Source organism: Furipterus horrens, unplaced genomic scaffold, assembly GCF_987537825.1.
Source record: "Furipterus horrens unplaced genomic scaffold, mFurHor1.1.pri manual_scaffold_12, whole genome shotgun sequence".
Lineage (NCBI taxonomy): Eukaryota > Metazoa > Chordata > Mammalia > Chiroptera > Furipteridae > Furipterus > Furipterus horrens.
The window spans coordinates 11,860,051-11,874,380 of record NW_028327182.1 but is presented as its reverse complement, the minus strand read 5'-3'; the positions used below and the strand labels follow the sequence as shown (position 1 = coordinate 11,874,380).

General features: G+C 34.2%; 1 pseudogene; it reads right to left on the bottom strand.

Annotated features, from left to right (window-relative positions):
- Positions 1–1,264: 1,264 nt before the first annotated feature.
- On the bottom strand, positions 1,265–3,017 carry LOC149995879 (interleukin enhancer-binding factor 2 homolog pseudogene; annotated as a pseudogene).
- Between the last annotated feature and the right edge of the window lie 11,313 nt (positions 3,018–14,330).

Below are 14,330 nucleotides of genomic sequence, written 5' to 3'. Positions count from 1 at the left end.
CTATGGGGATAAATAATATAGAGTGGAGTGAATATATTTGTGGTTACCAAAACCGTGTTATCATTTTATGCTAAATAAATTCCTTATACAATAGGAATAGGTGTAATACAATGTATTATATTTAGTACTTTGCACAGGATCTGATCTGAAATAGATATGACATAAATCTACTACTCCAAAATTAAGAAAAACACTTTCAAAGGAAAAAATAAATGTTAGGTGATATCTATCAATGTGTGCCAGATATTTTGCTAAGGACAGGAAATGCAAATTAAAAAAACAACCATGAATTGTACTAGAGAAAAGAATGATAAATGGAAGAAGAAGAGAGGAGCGTGTTCAATGAAGGTGCTGCAGGAATGAAAAAAAAAGCCCAAGACGTAAAATATGCACAGTAAGTAAGAAACACCAAAGTAGTGATGAGAAGAAAAAAGGGAAGACAAAAAAGGAGTGAGTACTGACGGGATAAGAAGACATCGCAAAGGAACGTTGAAAAGAAGCAAGTGGTAGGAAGGCCTAAGGGAACGACGAAGGAAGCAAGCACTAAAGGCGAATTAGACCGCAAAGCGGCACCAAAGGGAACAGGAATACAACAAAACGCTAGAATGAATTCACAGAAGTAGATGATACGTGCTTTTGCTCTAATAGGCTTAGTAGTAACTAATGTGAAATTAAGATATAAACTTTTGAGATTTCGTTCAGCATGTTAAATAGGTGACACCGATTGAATAAATGACCCCTGTAGAATAGTAACGATCAAACTTTAAAAGGCAAATACTTGACAGAAACTTGCTGCAATCAATTGCTACCTTATGTAACTGACACAGAACTTCCATTAACTCCAATTTAAATCAAACTGACAGGTTTCACTAAGAATTTGTTATGGACACTAAATAGTTCTTTTTTTTTTTTTTTTTTTACTAGGAATATTTCAATCATTGTTTTTTGAAAAAAATTTCAAGGCATGAACAGTTGCCAACATTTCACCAACAAAGTACTGGTTGAGAGAGGTGCCCAAGAGCTGGGGATTGTCCAGTATTATGAAGAAAAATTGTTATCCTGCCTCACTATAGATGGAGGACTTCTGGCTATTAGGTCAATATTCGAACTAAGCGGGATGGCACTTTCTTCCATACAGTTTATTTTTGTTTCCCTTCCTGTCTCCCCATTCCTCAGAAATGCCACCATATAAAGCCTGGCAGCCGTTAGCTTAATTAAGCTCCAGTCCCCCCGTTGGGTAAGAAAGGGGGAAGATAAGGGAAGGTCACTCCTGAGTCTCCATGCTTTCCTGCTCCTCTCCTTGAGGTGGTTCTTCTGTATTCTCATCCTCTTCCTTCCCTTCCTTCTTCTCTGGTGGTTTCTTATTAGCTTCTTCTGAAAATGTCACTGTCATTCCACCCCAGGTAGATATTATAGAAGCAAGACAGCTGAGAGGATTCGGACCAGAGTCTGAGCTGTGTCACAGACCATGTCCTGCTGTCCCAGAGTCATTACTGTGTGTACTCTGGAGCTGCCACTCTCATAAGCGTCTGTGATACCTCTTGCCCCTGGAAGGAACAGTCCTGCAGACAGAAACTGCAGGCAACGCCTGTATGCCACGGTTCCAGCCGAAGGCTGTCTGTTGGAAGCGGTCGAGGATCCAAAGTGTGAGGGGCTCAAAGCCAGGAAAACCAGTCCTCAGGTCCTTCAGAAGTCTGATGAGAAATTTAATTGTGACTGAGAGTCATCTTCCTCAAACTGGCGTGCGTGTCAGATGGCTGCTAAGGCATCTGCAACACCGTGATATCTAAACAGAGTTCTGGATCCCATTTCCAGAGACTGGGTGGCACAGTTTAAAGAGAATCTTCATTGTAACATCAGAAGAACCGATCTCAAAACCAGTTTCATTGGTCAGCATGGTCAAGACTTCAGCAGGATCCTGTGTTCTCAGGCTTCCCTAGGGCAGCAACTTGTATAATTATATAAGAAATAAAGCTTCGGTTAGGAAATAAAAAACATGTGGCTAAAATAAAGCATAGATTCTAGTTGTTGTTGTTGTTTTTTCCCCCCATTTGGGGTTTGTAATTAGTCATAAAATCTGTATATATTCTTTTATCTGGATAATTTTAATTGTTGTTGATATTCTTTTTAACTATCATTACCATGCTCATTTATTTTTCTCTGTGACTGATTGCTCTATACTATTATAATGCAATGAGATCACATAATAAACAAACAAACAAACAAAATCCACAGGCTCTCTCATACATTCTTCTGAATTTTTTAATCTAATAAAAAAAATGATCAGAACGAGCCTCTGTCTCCTGACTGGACCATCCGCATTCATCATCATTGCACAGTAAACAATGAGATTGGTCCAGACCCTCACATTGCTGTTTATGTAACTTAGGCTGCAAGCCCTGGGCCACAACTAGCCCCAGATATGATCTTGTCCGAGGTGGGTCTAAGTATGCATTTTGTATTTTGAAAACTTCTAAAATACAAAACTGTTTAGTGAAAATGAAGCAATGCAATTTATGTCATTACTTTTAGTACATTCTTATTTCAGAATATGCTCAAGTATGTGAACTGAGTTGTTCATCAATATAGTGAATTGAAAAAAGTTTGGAAATGTGTCCAGGAATCAAAATCTATTATAATGTCATCATAAAGATGAGGATGAGAAAATAATTTCTATTGTGTTGAGAAAAATAAATGTTTTTCTTATCATTTGCTTGATCTTCATTTGAAATGGTTTATAATTATACAGATTGTCATGCAAATAATTCTCCTCATTGAAGTGTCAAATATACAATGAAATTATATATTTTTTGTGACCTGAATAAAGACAATGGAATAAGCCATTAAACGTTAATAAACACATACATTAAGAGAAGTATACTTTTTGTATTACTTGATTTGACTGAGTTCCCTAAACAGCTGGTGGATTGTTTTAGACTGGCAAGAATGAACAATCCTAGAGCATTCAGTACGTGGAAGCTCATAATTCCAGCCTGTTCCACATCATCCTTGAACATCCTGAAAATGAAAAATAAGTCATCATCATTATATATATATATATATATCAGTATGTCTATGTGTGTTGTGTGTGTGTGTGTATCCTGTGAGTTTCCCATTTCATAGATTTAGAATATATAGTCAAGATGAATCATTCTAAAGCATTTTCTATGTCTAAAAGTTAATTTAATCACTCTTTGATATTCTCCACAATATGATAAAAATGCTTTGTGCACTTTACCTCCTATTTCCCTCAATTACTTTTGCTTTCAACTAAATGTATTCACTTTTCCCTGAGTATGACACCACTTTCCATCACTGAGTTTTTATCCAGGGAGTTCCAAAACCCTTAGAATAACATGTTGATATCTAAAAAATCTATTTCTCCAGTCTCCTCAGCGTTCAGTCATCCAAAAATCCTAATTGCTTGAAATATTATTAGACTAGGCCATGCATTCTCAAAAGGAGTGATACTTTATGCAAAGGGCATAAAAACGGTTCTGCAAGACCAAAATATTCTTAGCTATTACATTGATTGTGGATATCCAAAGCTTAAATGCCCACAACAAAATTTTTATCCTTAGTATTTAATTTCATGGGGTAAGGTGGTGATTAAAAAAAAAGAAAAGATTCTTCGTGGGGAAGGGACTGTTAATGAAAAAGATATTTAAAAAGTCTGTACTAGAGCATCTTCTCAGAACTCGCCATGTATTTATAAAGTTCTGTGTCATTATTCGCTGATTTCTCCACCAGGAACATCTTCTTCACAACTTAGTTCTATGTAGAAAATCATCGCATTTTTCTAGTTACAGCTCAAGTGTTAACTCCTTTCAGTCTCAATGGATACATTCATTCATTCCATCTGCCTCAGAAAGAATTATTTTTTTCACTGTGTTCCCATAACAGTTTACAGATACCTTACAGGTATAAACATAACAGATGATTTACATATTGCCTTTCCCTTAGTAGAATATAAGAATCTTAATCTTAGGGTTCACTTTTTATTATCTTTGTAATTGCTAGTTCTATGGGCACATCTGATACAGAAATTAAACATTGATACCTGTATTGTTTTCTTCTATCCATATCAAACACTTAGCTTGGTGCCTTCTACATACAGGTGATTAACAAACATATATTTACTGAATTTAAAAAAGCATGACAATTGAATAAAATAGCTCTACTTTCCATAATTATTTCCTGTCAAACATAACTCATGTTTAAAACTTTGTCTCCAATGCTAAGTATTTATTTAATGTTTTCTACATCTCCTTTCATTTATATATTATTTATTTATATTTATGTTATAATGTTTTATCTTGTTTAATAGATTTTTACATATATTTCTCATGAACTTTAAATTCACACACATAATGCACTAGAGGTTCAATATTCATTATATCATATTGAATATGTATTATGTTATGTCAGGATTAAAATAGACAAACTGTAAATGAGTAAAGTATGTAGAAAAGTTTTCTTGTGAGAAACATGTGAGAGCCCTTTAAATAAGCATGGAATGATCATTATTAGTGGAAAGGAGTTCTGTTTTTACAGAGAAGATCATATGAGAAGCCATGTGTGAGTGAAAGTAAGTAAGTAGGTCCAAGAATCTCAAGGGTATTGTTAGCAGATTATGCAAGTGAAAAGAATTAGAAAAGGGAATGTCCCTTTAACAGAGAAGTAACAACTAAAATTTAATTATGTTTGATGAAAGAGAGGTTTAAGTAAATATATAGTTCTGCTTAGTTCTAGATAAATAATATAGTCAGTTTTTCTAACCTAATATGAAAAAAAAAAAAGTATCACAGTCAAACTTAGGTTTCCAGAACAAAGATATAAACTAAGTATGGGCTTTTTAAAAATTTATATTGGCATTTTAGTGCTCTGTATATTGAACATATATATGAGAATATGTAGATAACAACAAAAGTCTTCAGTGAGAGAAACACATGTGACCTATATATAAATGTATCTATATCTGTTTATATTTCTATTGTCAGTTTTGTTATGTATATTAGATAGTAAATATAAATTCACTAGATACCTATAATGAAAAAATTATACTTATTATATATCTATTTTACATAATATATGTTTATATCTACATGTAGAATAAAGTAATGTTTATTGGTATATTATAAAATAATGTAATCTATTATATCTATTAGTTATTAAATAAATACTAATATTAGAGAAAATTCAACTTAAATGCGGTATTGCTTTATCATCTAAATGTTAATGAAAACATGAGGTGAACATATTCATAAGGAAGGTCAAATTATATATCTTGTCTTTCTGTCAAATTAATTTATAAATGGCATTATAAGGAAAAATCTAATACAGCAACTAAATTATTAAAAGTAGTCAATGAGAAAGTTTAAAAGATGAACAATAAAGAACATCCTTGCATATTTACTTAAATCACAAAGATTACAAAAATGTAATTACAAAAGCCAAAAGAAATATTTAATATTAGGATAAAATAATGCAAAATATTATAAGTAATTAAAATGCCAGCTAAATATTAAAGTGATGGAGGCCCCTTACAAACACTCTTCATATTGGATTAGTTTTCAGAATGGAAGAAGTAATAAAACTACAAGGAACCAACATGTGTGAGAAAACAGAAAATAATATAAGGCAAAGATTGTGATGTTAGGTCCTCCTATACTTCAAAGTGTTCTTCATTTACTAGCATAAGCAATAAAAAATTCACACTTAATAAATAAAATTATAAAATATATCTTTGTCTAGTTGAACATTTTATAAATGCCCCTTCTAGGATGGAAAAGGTCTGTGACATATTTTAGCACAGTGGAGTTCTCAGTATATTAGGATTAGAGATCAAATAAATATACTTAGAACTCTTAGTACAATCATCATTCTCAGTAGCCAGGACCACTCTTCCTTGTTGATTGAAAATTTCAAAGATCACCTCCAATCTTCTCATTTGTTAAGAATTTCACTCATCTCATATACAAAATGTTCTCCTATGATGCTAATTAACACATTTCTTGGTAGCTGTCCCAAAAAGTAAAAACAGTTTCTTTCTTTATGCGCTGTGGACTTAATCTCACAAGATGCCTCTCTTTGTCCACCCTAATTAGGAAAACTGGCATAGGAATCTTTCTGCAGATGAAGTAACAGCAAAGGCTGCACAGATTTTCTTCACAGCCTTCCTGGTACTATCCGCAGCCCACATCACTTGAAAATCAGCGGTTCTGGCTACACTCCGTAGGCCTGAGACTCCCCGCCACCGGTCAAAGTTTCCTCTACAATGACTTAGTCAAATTCCTCTCAAGGTTATCCAGAATACTCTCCAACATGTAAGCTTTTTTTTTTATACCATTTTCTCTTTATTATTTTTCCTTGGCTCCCACACACTGTATTGATCTGGCCAAGAGATGATACCTGCCATCTTAATAGTCACGCATCAGAATTAGAGGCTACTGGCTTGAAGATGGTAGATAATGAGCAAAATGGATCAACTTAGCAACTTCTGGCTAAAAAAAATTCACTTGGTTTGCTTTATTTTTTTAAATCTTGGAGAGTAATTACAATGTTCCTGGGTCTTACTGACTATATATACTCAATAAATTACATATATATACATATATATATATATATATGTATATATATATAAATTTGGTCAAAAAGTCCATTTCCTTTTTTCCATAAAAAAAGACATTTTAATTTTCACCAATAACTTAATTTATTTGGATATTTTGAGTATGTCGGTTATCTCCCACTTGGTATAACATTGATTGTTCTTAATTAATGTCTCAGTTTGATTGCTATCAACTTCAACTGGTCTACCCAACCACAGAGCATCATCCAGTGAGAAATCTCCACCACAAAGCTTCACAAACCACTTCTGACATGTTTGATCAGTCACAGCACCTTTTCCATACACTGCACAAATATATTTTTTTCTGTTTCAGTTGTGTTATTACCTTTCTTGAAATAATAGAGCATAATATGCTGAAAATGTTGCATATTTTCTTCCATCTTCTATATTAAAGTGGTTAAACAAGAATTCATCAATTATGGTGTTTTGTTTTAATGCATGCTGATATGACAGCTGTCACAATATAATCTAACAAAATTGTTTCAAATGAAGTTAAAGACAAATAAGTGCTACTAGAGACATCTTATGAAAAAATTAAACTTTTTGGCTAACCATATATATATATAATATATATTATATATGTTTTATATATATATATATATGTAATTGTTTTTTATTATTTTGCAAATTTTCCACACAGAAGCAAATCCTGGCTCTACTTAATTTATATGTGTTTGCTATGGAGAAAAAGCAATACAAAAAGAAGCATCCCAATTTCCTCTTAGCTGTTCCCACTTGTCTATTTTATCCTTTTTTGCTTTTTGGTGAAGACATGATAACGCATCCCTATGCTGGTTTTCTTATGTCCTCTTAGTGCCAGTTAAAGATGAAGCCTGTTGTATAATAAGGCGAGCTGACAAGTGTGTCATGCTGAGAACAAGCTCTGTGACACCTGGCCTTCACTTACAAGTTCTAATGTAAAGAGAGATGGAGTGAAACGTACATGTAAAGACATTCCTATTATTCCTCATATTCACATCAATGATCCTTAGAAAATTGAAATACTTCTGCCTGTATGAGGGTACTCTCTAATTTTCAGCTAACACAGGGAGAAATATCTCACGTAAGAATTTGGAATAATTTAAGGAAATACAAAGCTGTATCAGTCAGGGCTACTACCTGCATAAAATAAACCCTACTTTAATTACTAAAGAAAAAGGCATGTGATTAAGCCTCTCAACTCTCACAGTCTTCAGGGTGGCCGGAAAGCTGGGTGTGAAGGGCACACAGATGGGAAGGACATCGCGCAACATAGGTGTAGTGAGTGCAGGTGTGCATTGCTCAGATCGCCCCCTTGAGGACCAAGTTGTCAACATTGTTGGATGTTAAAAGCTCAAAGATGAGTCTGTCTCAAGGAATTGCCCTCAGTCATAAGTCCCTCCCTCACCTAAGATTATAGTCCGCTTTAGACCTAACCCACATCCAACGACTGGTATATGGATACAAAGGCTGGCTGCCTTCTCTCAATTCGTAAAAACTCTGAATTGCTACTCCTCATCTGGCGTGCCACACGGCATAGCTTGAGTGCTCTCATTCAACCTCATGGCAATTCAATTTCTCCTTCTGTTCAGTCCTGTCCTTTCATTCTTTTTAAACTATGGTCGTGTAAGCACTCTTGAGTAAACTTTGGCTGGTGTGTCTTTATATCAAAATCTGATTTATAGGTACGAGCTCTAAATTATGAACATTTAAATTAATGCATTACTTTATATTAATTTATAAATTAAATTTAATTAATTAAATAGCCCATGATTTATTCTGCAATAAAATTATAGTAAAATTAATGTATTCATATGAATCAAAGTCGGGAAAATGGAAATCTGGTGGCTCTGACTCCATTTAATTTTTAAAAATTTACTTCCCTATGTTAAGGTAATATAAATTTCAAGTTTCTGTTAATTTTAGAGCTGCAGATAATAATCATTTAGCCAAACCACACAAGTGCTTTAGTCTTTCGTTTTTTTTAATAAAAATATTGCACGAACTACATATAGTTCTCACATGTACTCCTTCCAGCAATTATTTAATACAAATTAAATTATTTCATAACAATTATTTAATACAAAGTATATTTTAAGACATCAGATTTGAGTAAAAAATCCTATACTTAGCTGTTAACCAAGTACATGTAAAATAAAGATTCTTTATTCTTTGACATAATGTGAATATTGTATTATATAATATCTGCAGACATTTCTATTTTTAGTATTCCACCCTTCTATGATTCTCAATAATGATGCTAAAATTAATTATGATAAACTTCAGGTGGAGCACTAATATAAACAAGTCTTCAATTTCGCAGCCAAGAGAGGATAAGATTATTTCAAGACAGACGGTGGAACCAGCATCCTTTACACAATAAATGTTGAAAGATTTAGTAATCAGAAGGTCTGGCGGGAGGCAACATTGAACTGCAGCATCTTTCTGTGGCATATCTCCAGTTCTTCTTTCTCTCATCAGCTCCAGCCATTTTGGTCAAAGAATCTTTCTGGTTTGGGACTTAATCATGTTCATGTTTCTGAGTATGTTCTGACTGTGGGAAATCATAATTATATCCAAGAAACTGTCCTGTGACTTTGCATCTTGTCCAAATGCCCAGACCCAATATGTGTGTTAACTACTATGGATTCCTGGGCTTGGATATTATTACTTTATTGCCATAAAGTAGTGATGATAACTGAGTCCCACTTTCATCCCTGCAGCACAGCGCTCCTTCCCTCTCAGTTACCTCATTGCTCAAAGTCTGTATTCTCTTATTTCCCTTGCTATTGCTCTCCCCGTCAAAAACAAATAATTAATTTTATTTATTTTGTTCCCAACTTTTATTCTCGTTTGGGAATATTTAGTGAGTACCTGTAATATGGCACTCTTAATAGTCACCTTTTATACAGCATCTGCACACAACTCTACTACGATGTATGAATTTTGGTTTCATTAGACAGATGAGAAATATCCTCAGTGAAATCAAGTGATCCAAGGCTATACTGCTTAAAAGCATTAGTGCTTGGATGTAAACGTGTGTGTGTGTGTGTGTGTGTGTGTGTATGTGTATATGTGTGTGTGTGTGTGTGTGTGTGTATACTACATGCATTTATAATATGAGGTCTGTCCAGAAAACTTCCAGCCATTGTTAATATCATGAGAGCTGTTTGCATGACATCGATGTAACCTGGCAGCTGAGGAGGGTGGACTGGGATGCGCATGTGTGAGAAATTACAACAACACTGTACTAGTCAGTGGGGGCGGTAGACACCTTTGATTGAGCATGTTCACTGTGTAGCGGTCCCATCCAAAATGACTGAGCTAGCAGAGCAATGAATCTCTATCAAATTTTGTGTTAAGCTTGAACATTCTTCTGCAGAAACTATTCAGATGATTCAGAAGGTCGCAGCTATGAATGACTGGTGATGCTCATGCATAACATCTCATGCAGAGTTTTTTGGCAAAACCTCCAATCATGCAGGTGGCTTAGTCTCTCTACAGCCCAGATTTGCAGCCCTGCAACTTCTGGCTTTTCACAAAACTAAAATCCCCTTTGAAAAGGAAGAGATTTAAGACCATTGATGAGCTTCAGGAAGAAAAATTTGGAGAACTGTGTGAGGTCCCAAGGTGCCTACTTGGAAGGGGATTGAGGCCTCATTGTCTTATGTACAATGTTTCTTGTGTCTTGTATCTTCTTCAATAAACGTCTCTGTTCTCATAGGATATGGCTGGATACTTTCTGGACAGACCTCATCGTATATACACAGACACACCTAAATACATATATTTAACATATATACACATCTAAATATATGTATTTAAAAATTACTCTTGAAAATATATAGTTGTGAGACAATTACCTAATCTTATCTTCCTTCCCCGTTTAGAGAAACTGTTCTAATTTTGCCTGAGATCGCTAAGCTTTTGGATACTGTGACTTTGATGGCCTCATAGACCTAAATAAGTATCCTTCGTTTATGCAGATACACAAATCGTGACGAGCTTCAACCCTCCTCCATCAAAACTCCGAGCAAAGTTCCTACTACTTCGTACTCAAGAGAAACTACATACTTGATCCCAGTCTAGGACACATATTCTCAGTAGCCTCAGAGTCAGTGCTGCTATCTAGTCTTCGGACATAGTTGAGTCTTACATTTTGTCAGCTCCTTTGCTAACATGGTAAACTCTCTCTTGTTACTCCTCATAACTCTTATAAAAATATATATATTTATATATATATTTACAGAATAACTCATAAATATATATATATATATATTTACAGCATTTACAGCATTTTTTAGTGAAACACTGCTCAATAAGGATTGGATGTAAACCTAATAAGATCTAAAAGATTTTTAAATGTTTATTATAGAAATTTTAAAGAATATGCATAAATGAGAGCGCAGTATAAGAAACGCTGAGCTACCAAGCAGCCAGTTTTAACAGTTAATTAATACCTCAGCAATCTGGTTTCATCTTTACCTCTCTGGATTATTTGCAACAAGAAGCCCCGCCTCCCCACAAATAATTCATTTATAAATAATTCAGTACATATTTCTAAATGATTAGTATTCTTTAAAATATCACCATGATACCATTATCATGCAAAATATTATCAAGAATGCCTTAATGCCATAATTATCTTGTCAGTATTTACATTAGCCCTATTCCTTTTTCTTTTCTTCTTCTTCTTTTTAATTGGGTTGCTTGTATGAATATCTGAAAAGTCCACATGTTTCATTGGTTTGAAATGGTTCTGAATAGTCTTTTAAACTATAGTTTTTTCTGCTTTTTATTTTTCTTGTAATAAAAAAAAAAAACTTTTCTTATTACTGACAAAACCAGGTTGTTTATCTCCTATGCCTCACTTTGTGAGTGTTGAATCCTTGATGCCATTTAATTTTCCCTCCCACTTCTCTATCTCAAGTAAACTAATAGGTCTATTGGGTTGTTCAAACTCAGATTTTACATTTTGAGCTGTAAGAGTCACAGATAACAATTGCTATTTGCTGTTAAAGAAATATTGTGTGGTGGTGTTCTTTTCTTATGTTAATAATTGTTAGTGAATTCAAATGGGGTTAGCCTAATCCTCTTTACCCTGTTTCTTATAATTTAAGAAGTCAGTGATAATCATTTTATGTGTCAATAATTTCATTATTGGCTGCAATATTTAACTCTATTATGCTATTTTTCCTTTACTAGCTGAATTGCTTTATTTGAAAAATAAATTTATTAATAATTCAGTTTTAGCTTGTACAAGAATGTTAGGATGAACGCTTCAGTCATTCCCTTTATTTCTCAGTTTTCAGAATGCTTTGATTACCCAGTAGCCACCAAATATGACCAATAAGCTTTTATAATTAAGTGACATTATCGATTCATGAATGCATCATATATTATTGATTTTTAATTTAAATCATTTTTTATTTGGATCCACTTATCTGGCTGCTTAAATAGTTTTATCCCCAAAATAGAAGCCTCTTCAAATATCTTGAATCCTTTTGACATGTTCCTGGTGGTTTTTGATACATTTTTTTATTTTTTGGAATGTTTCCAAACAATTTGGTACATTTTGTGCACTATATTTGCATTTAGCCATTTCTTCAAGGATGCTTAATTCATTTTAATGGGAAATGTTATTTTGGAAACCATATTCTGTAGGCCAAGGTGTTCATTACTACTGGGTTGGTCATTGTTTCTAACCTAGCTTGAAAGCATATATGGATACAAAAGATAGAAAGTGTATGTGTGTGTGTGTGTGTGTGTGTGTGTGTGTGTGTATGAAAAATAATACCTTTCTATTGCCAAAGCTGAACTAATAAAATGTCATTACCAGTATAGATCCTATAAGTATTGCAATATAGTTATGTGGTATGTGGTGGTGGTATATTTTTTCACAAAACTTCTTATAAGTCACTATTTTATATCTTAACATACTCACATCTCAAATGAATATGTTAAGATGTAAAATGAGAAAAAGTTATATTTCTATACGACAGTGTCATGATGACACATGTAAAACTGTGAAGTGCTCCAAAAATAAAAATGCTGCAGTCAGCTTATAATCATCAGTAGGCAGCTTGCACGATGTTATATCTTAGCTTTCAAAATTATTGACAAAGAACTGCTAAGTGATATATTTTATTGGCAAAGCTCTCTGAAAATGACCCAGAAAAAGAAAAAACGAATAAGCAGCTGTAAGAGTAGCTGATAGCCAGAAAGTGTGGCTATAACAATCAAAGAGGAAGACATCACTGGCATGCTGTTTGCAAAGGTGCAGAGGGAATAATTAAGGTACCTACTGCATTCTGTTACAAAAAGCAGGATACTCTTTTGTGCCCCAGATGCAGCATAAGACTCAGAACCTATGAAGACTATTTTGAATAATGGAACCACCTGCAGAGGAGTGTTTGATGACATCTTTGAAGCACCTGTGATGAGATGGTCGCTCACCCAGACTTCAACTATCTCACCCTCACTGGCTTCAGCGGAAGAACTTTGAAGCTACCCAGTGAATAGCTGCTATTGACATTTTCTAAAAATAAGACACGAGAAAGGCAAGTTACAACAAACTTCTTCAATTTATTTCAACTCCATAAACATTTTTGAAGGCTCAGTAATGTGCACCGTGTATACTGCTCTTTGCCTTTCTCCTACCCATTTATTGTTCTTCTTGCTTTAGATCCCTGTCAGATCTACCGTTCATGCTGTGGATACAATCATCTTTTTCAAACATAGTCCTGATTGGGTCACTTCCCCATCTCAAGTCCCCAGATAAAATCCAACAAAATGTCATTAATGATTTGTCTCCTCTGTCTCCTCTCATATCTCTTACTTCACTTCATGTCCTGGCATATAAAGCTATTTATATGTTGTCTGGCACTGTGCTTGTATGAGTCTTTTGTGCAATGCCTATGCACATCTTCATCCTGAAATGGTTGTTCTACCTTTTTGTGAGGGTGAACTCATTGGCTTTTGGTGACTCACATGTTGTCTTTTACCTAGAGTCTTCCATGATTTCGCAAGCTTGCTGAAATATTTGTGGGTCTTCTCATTAGAATGTGAGAGGAGTCTGGGTCATCTGTTCCTCTGTATAAGCAGTCCTCACTTCTTCAAAAGTACCAGTAAAAGTAATTTTAAAAAATGAATGACTTACTTATTTAATCAGTCCTACAGCATATCAAATAGTTGCTTTTCCATCAGAGAAACCCTTGGTATCTCAAAGACGTATACAGGATCTCTGTTACAGGGGATTTGAAAAAGAACCTTTCTTAGTAGAGAGCTTTAAAACTCTGAAAAGCAAACAATGAATTGTGAATCATAAAATAGATTACGCAGAGAATTTTTGTACTTATAAAGAAAGAGATTGATTAGCTTTCTGGATCTTTAGAGTCATAGTTCATTATTTTATTGGATTTTAGCATAAGGTAGATACCCCAAGTTAAATCCAAGTAACAAAGGCACTCCATAGACAAATACAGATGGTATTTTCATGGACAGGCACTATTGCCTTATTACCTTTAAAGGGTGCCAAGTCCTCATGCAGACTACCTTGCTACTCATGCCACTGAAAAAACAGAAGACTTCAGGATTAAGTGACTTTCTGAAGCCAAATATCTGAAAGGGGCAGGAACTAAAACATGCATCAGTTTCTCAACTCTTAATCCACTGTGCATTCTCCTACAATGAGGACTGTCGCATTACAAAGAATATGTATCAC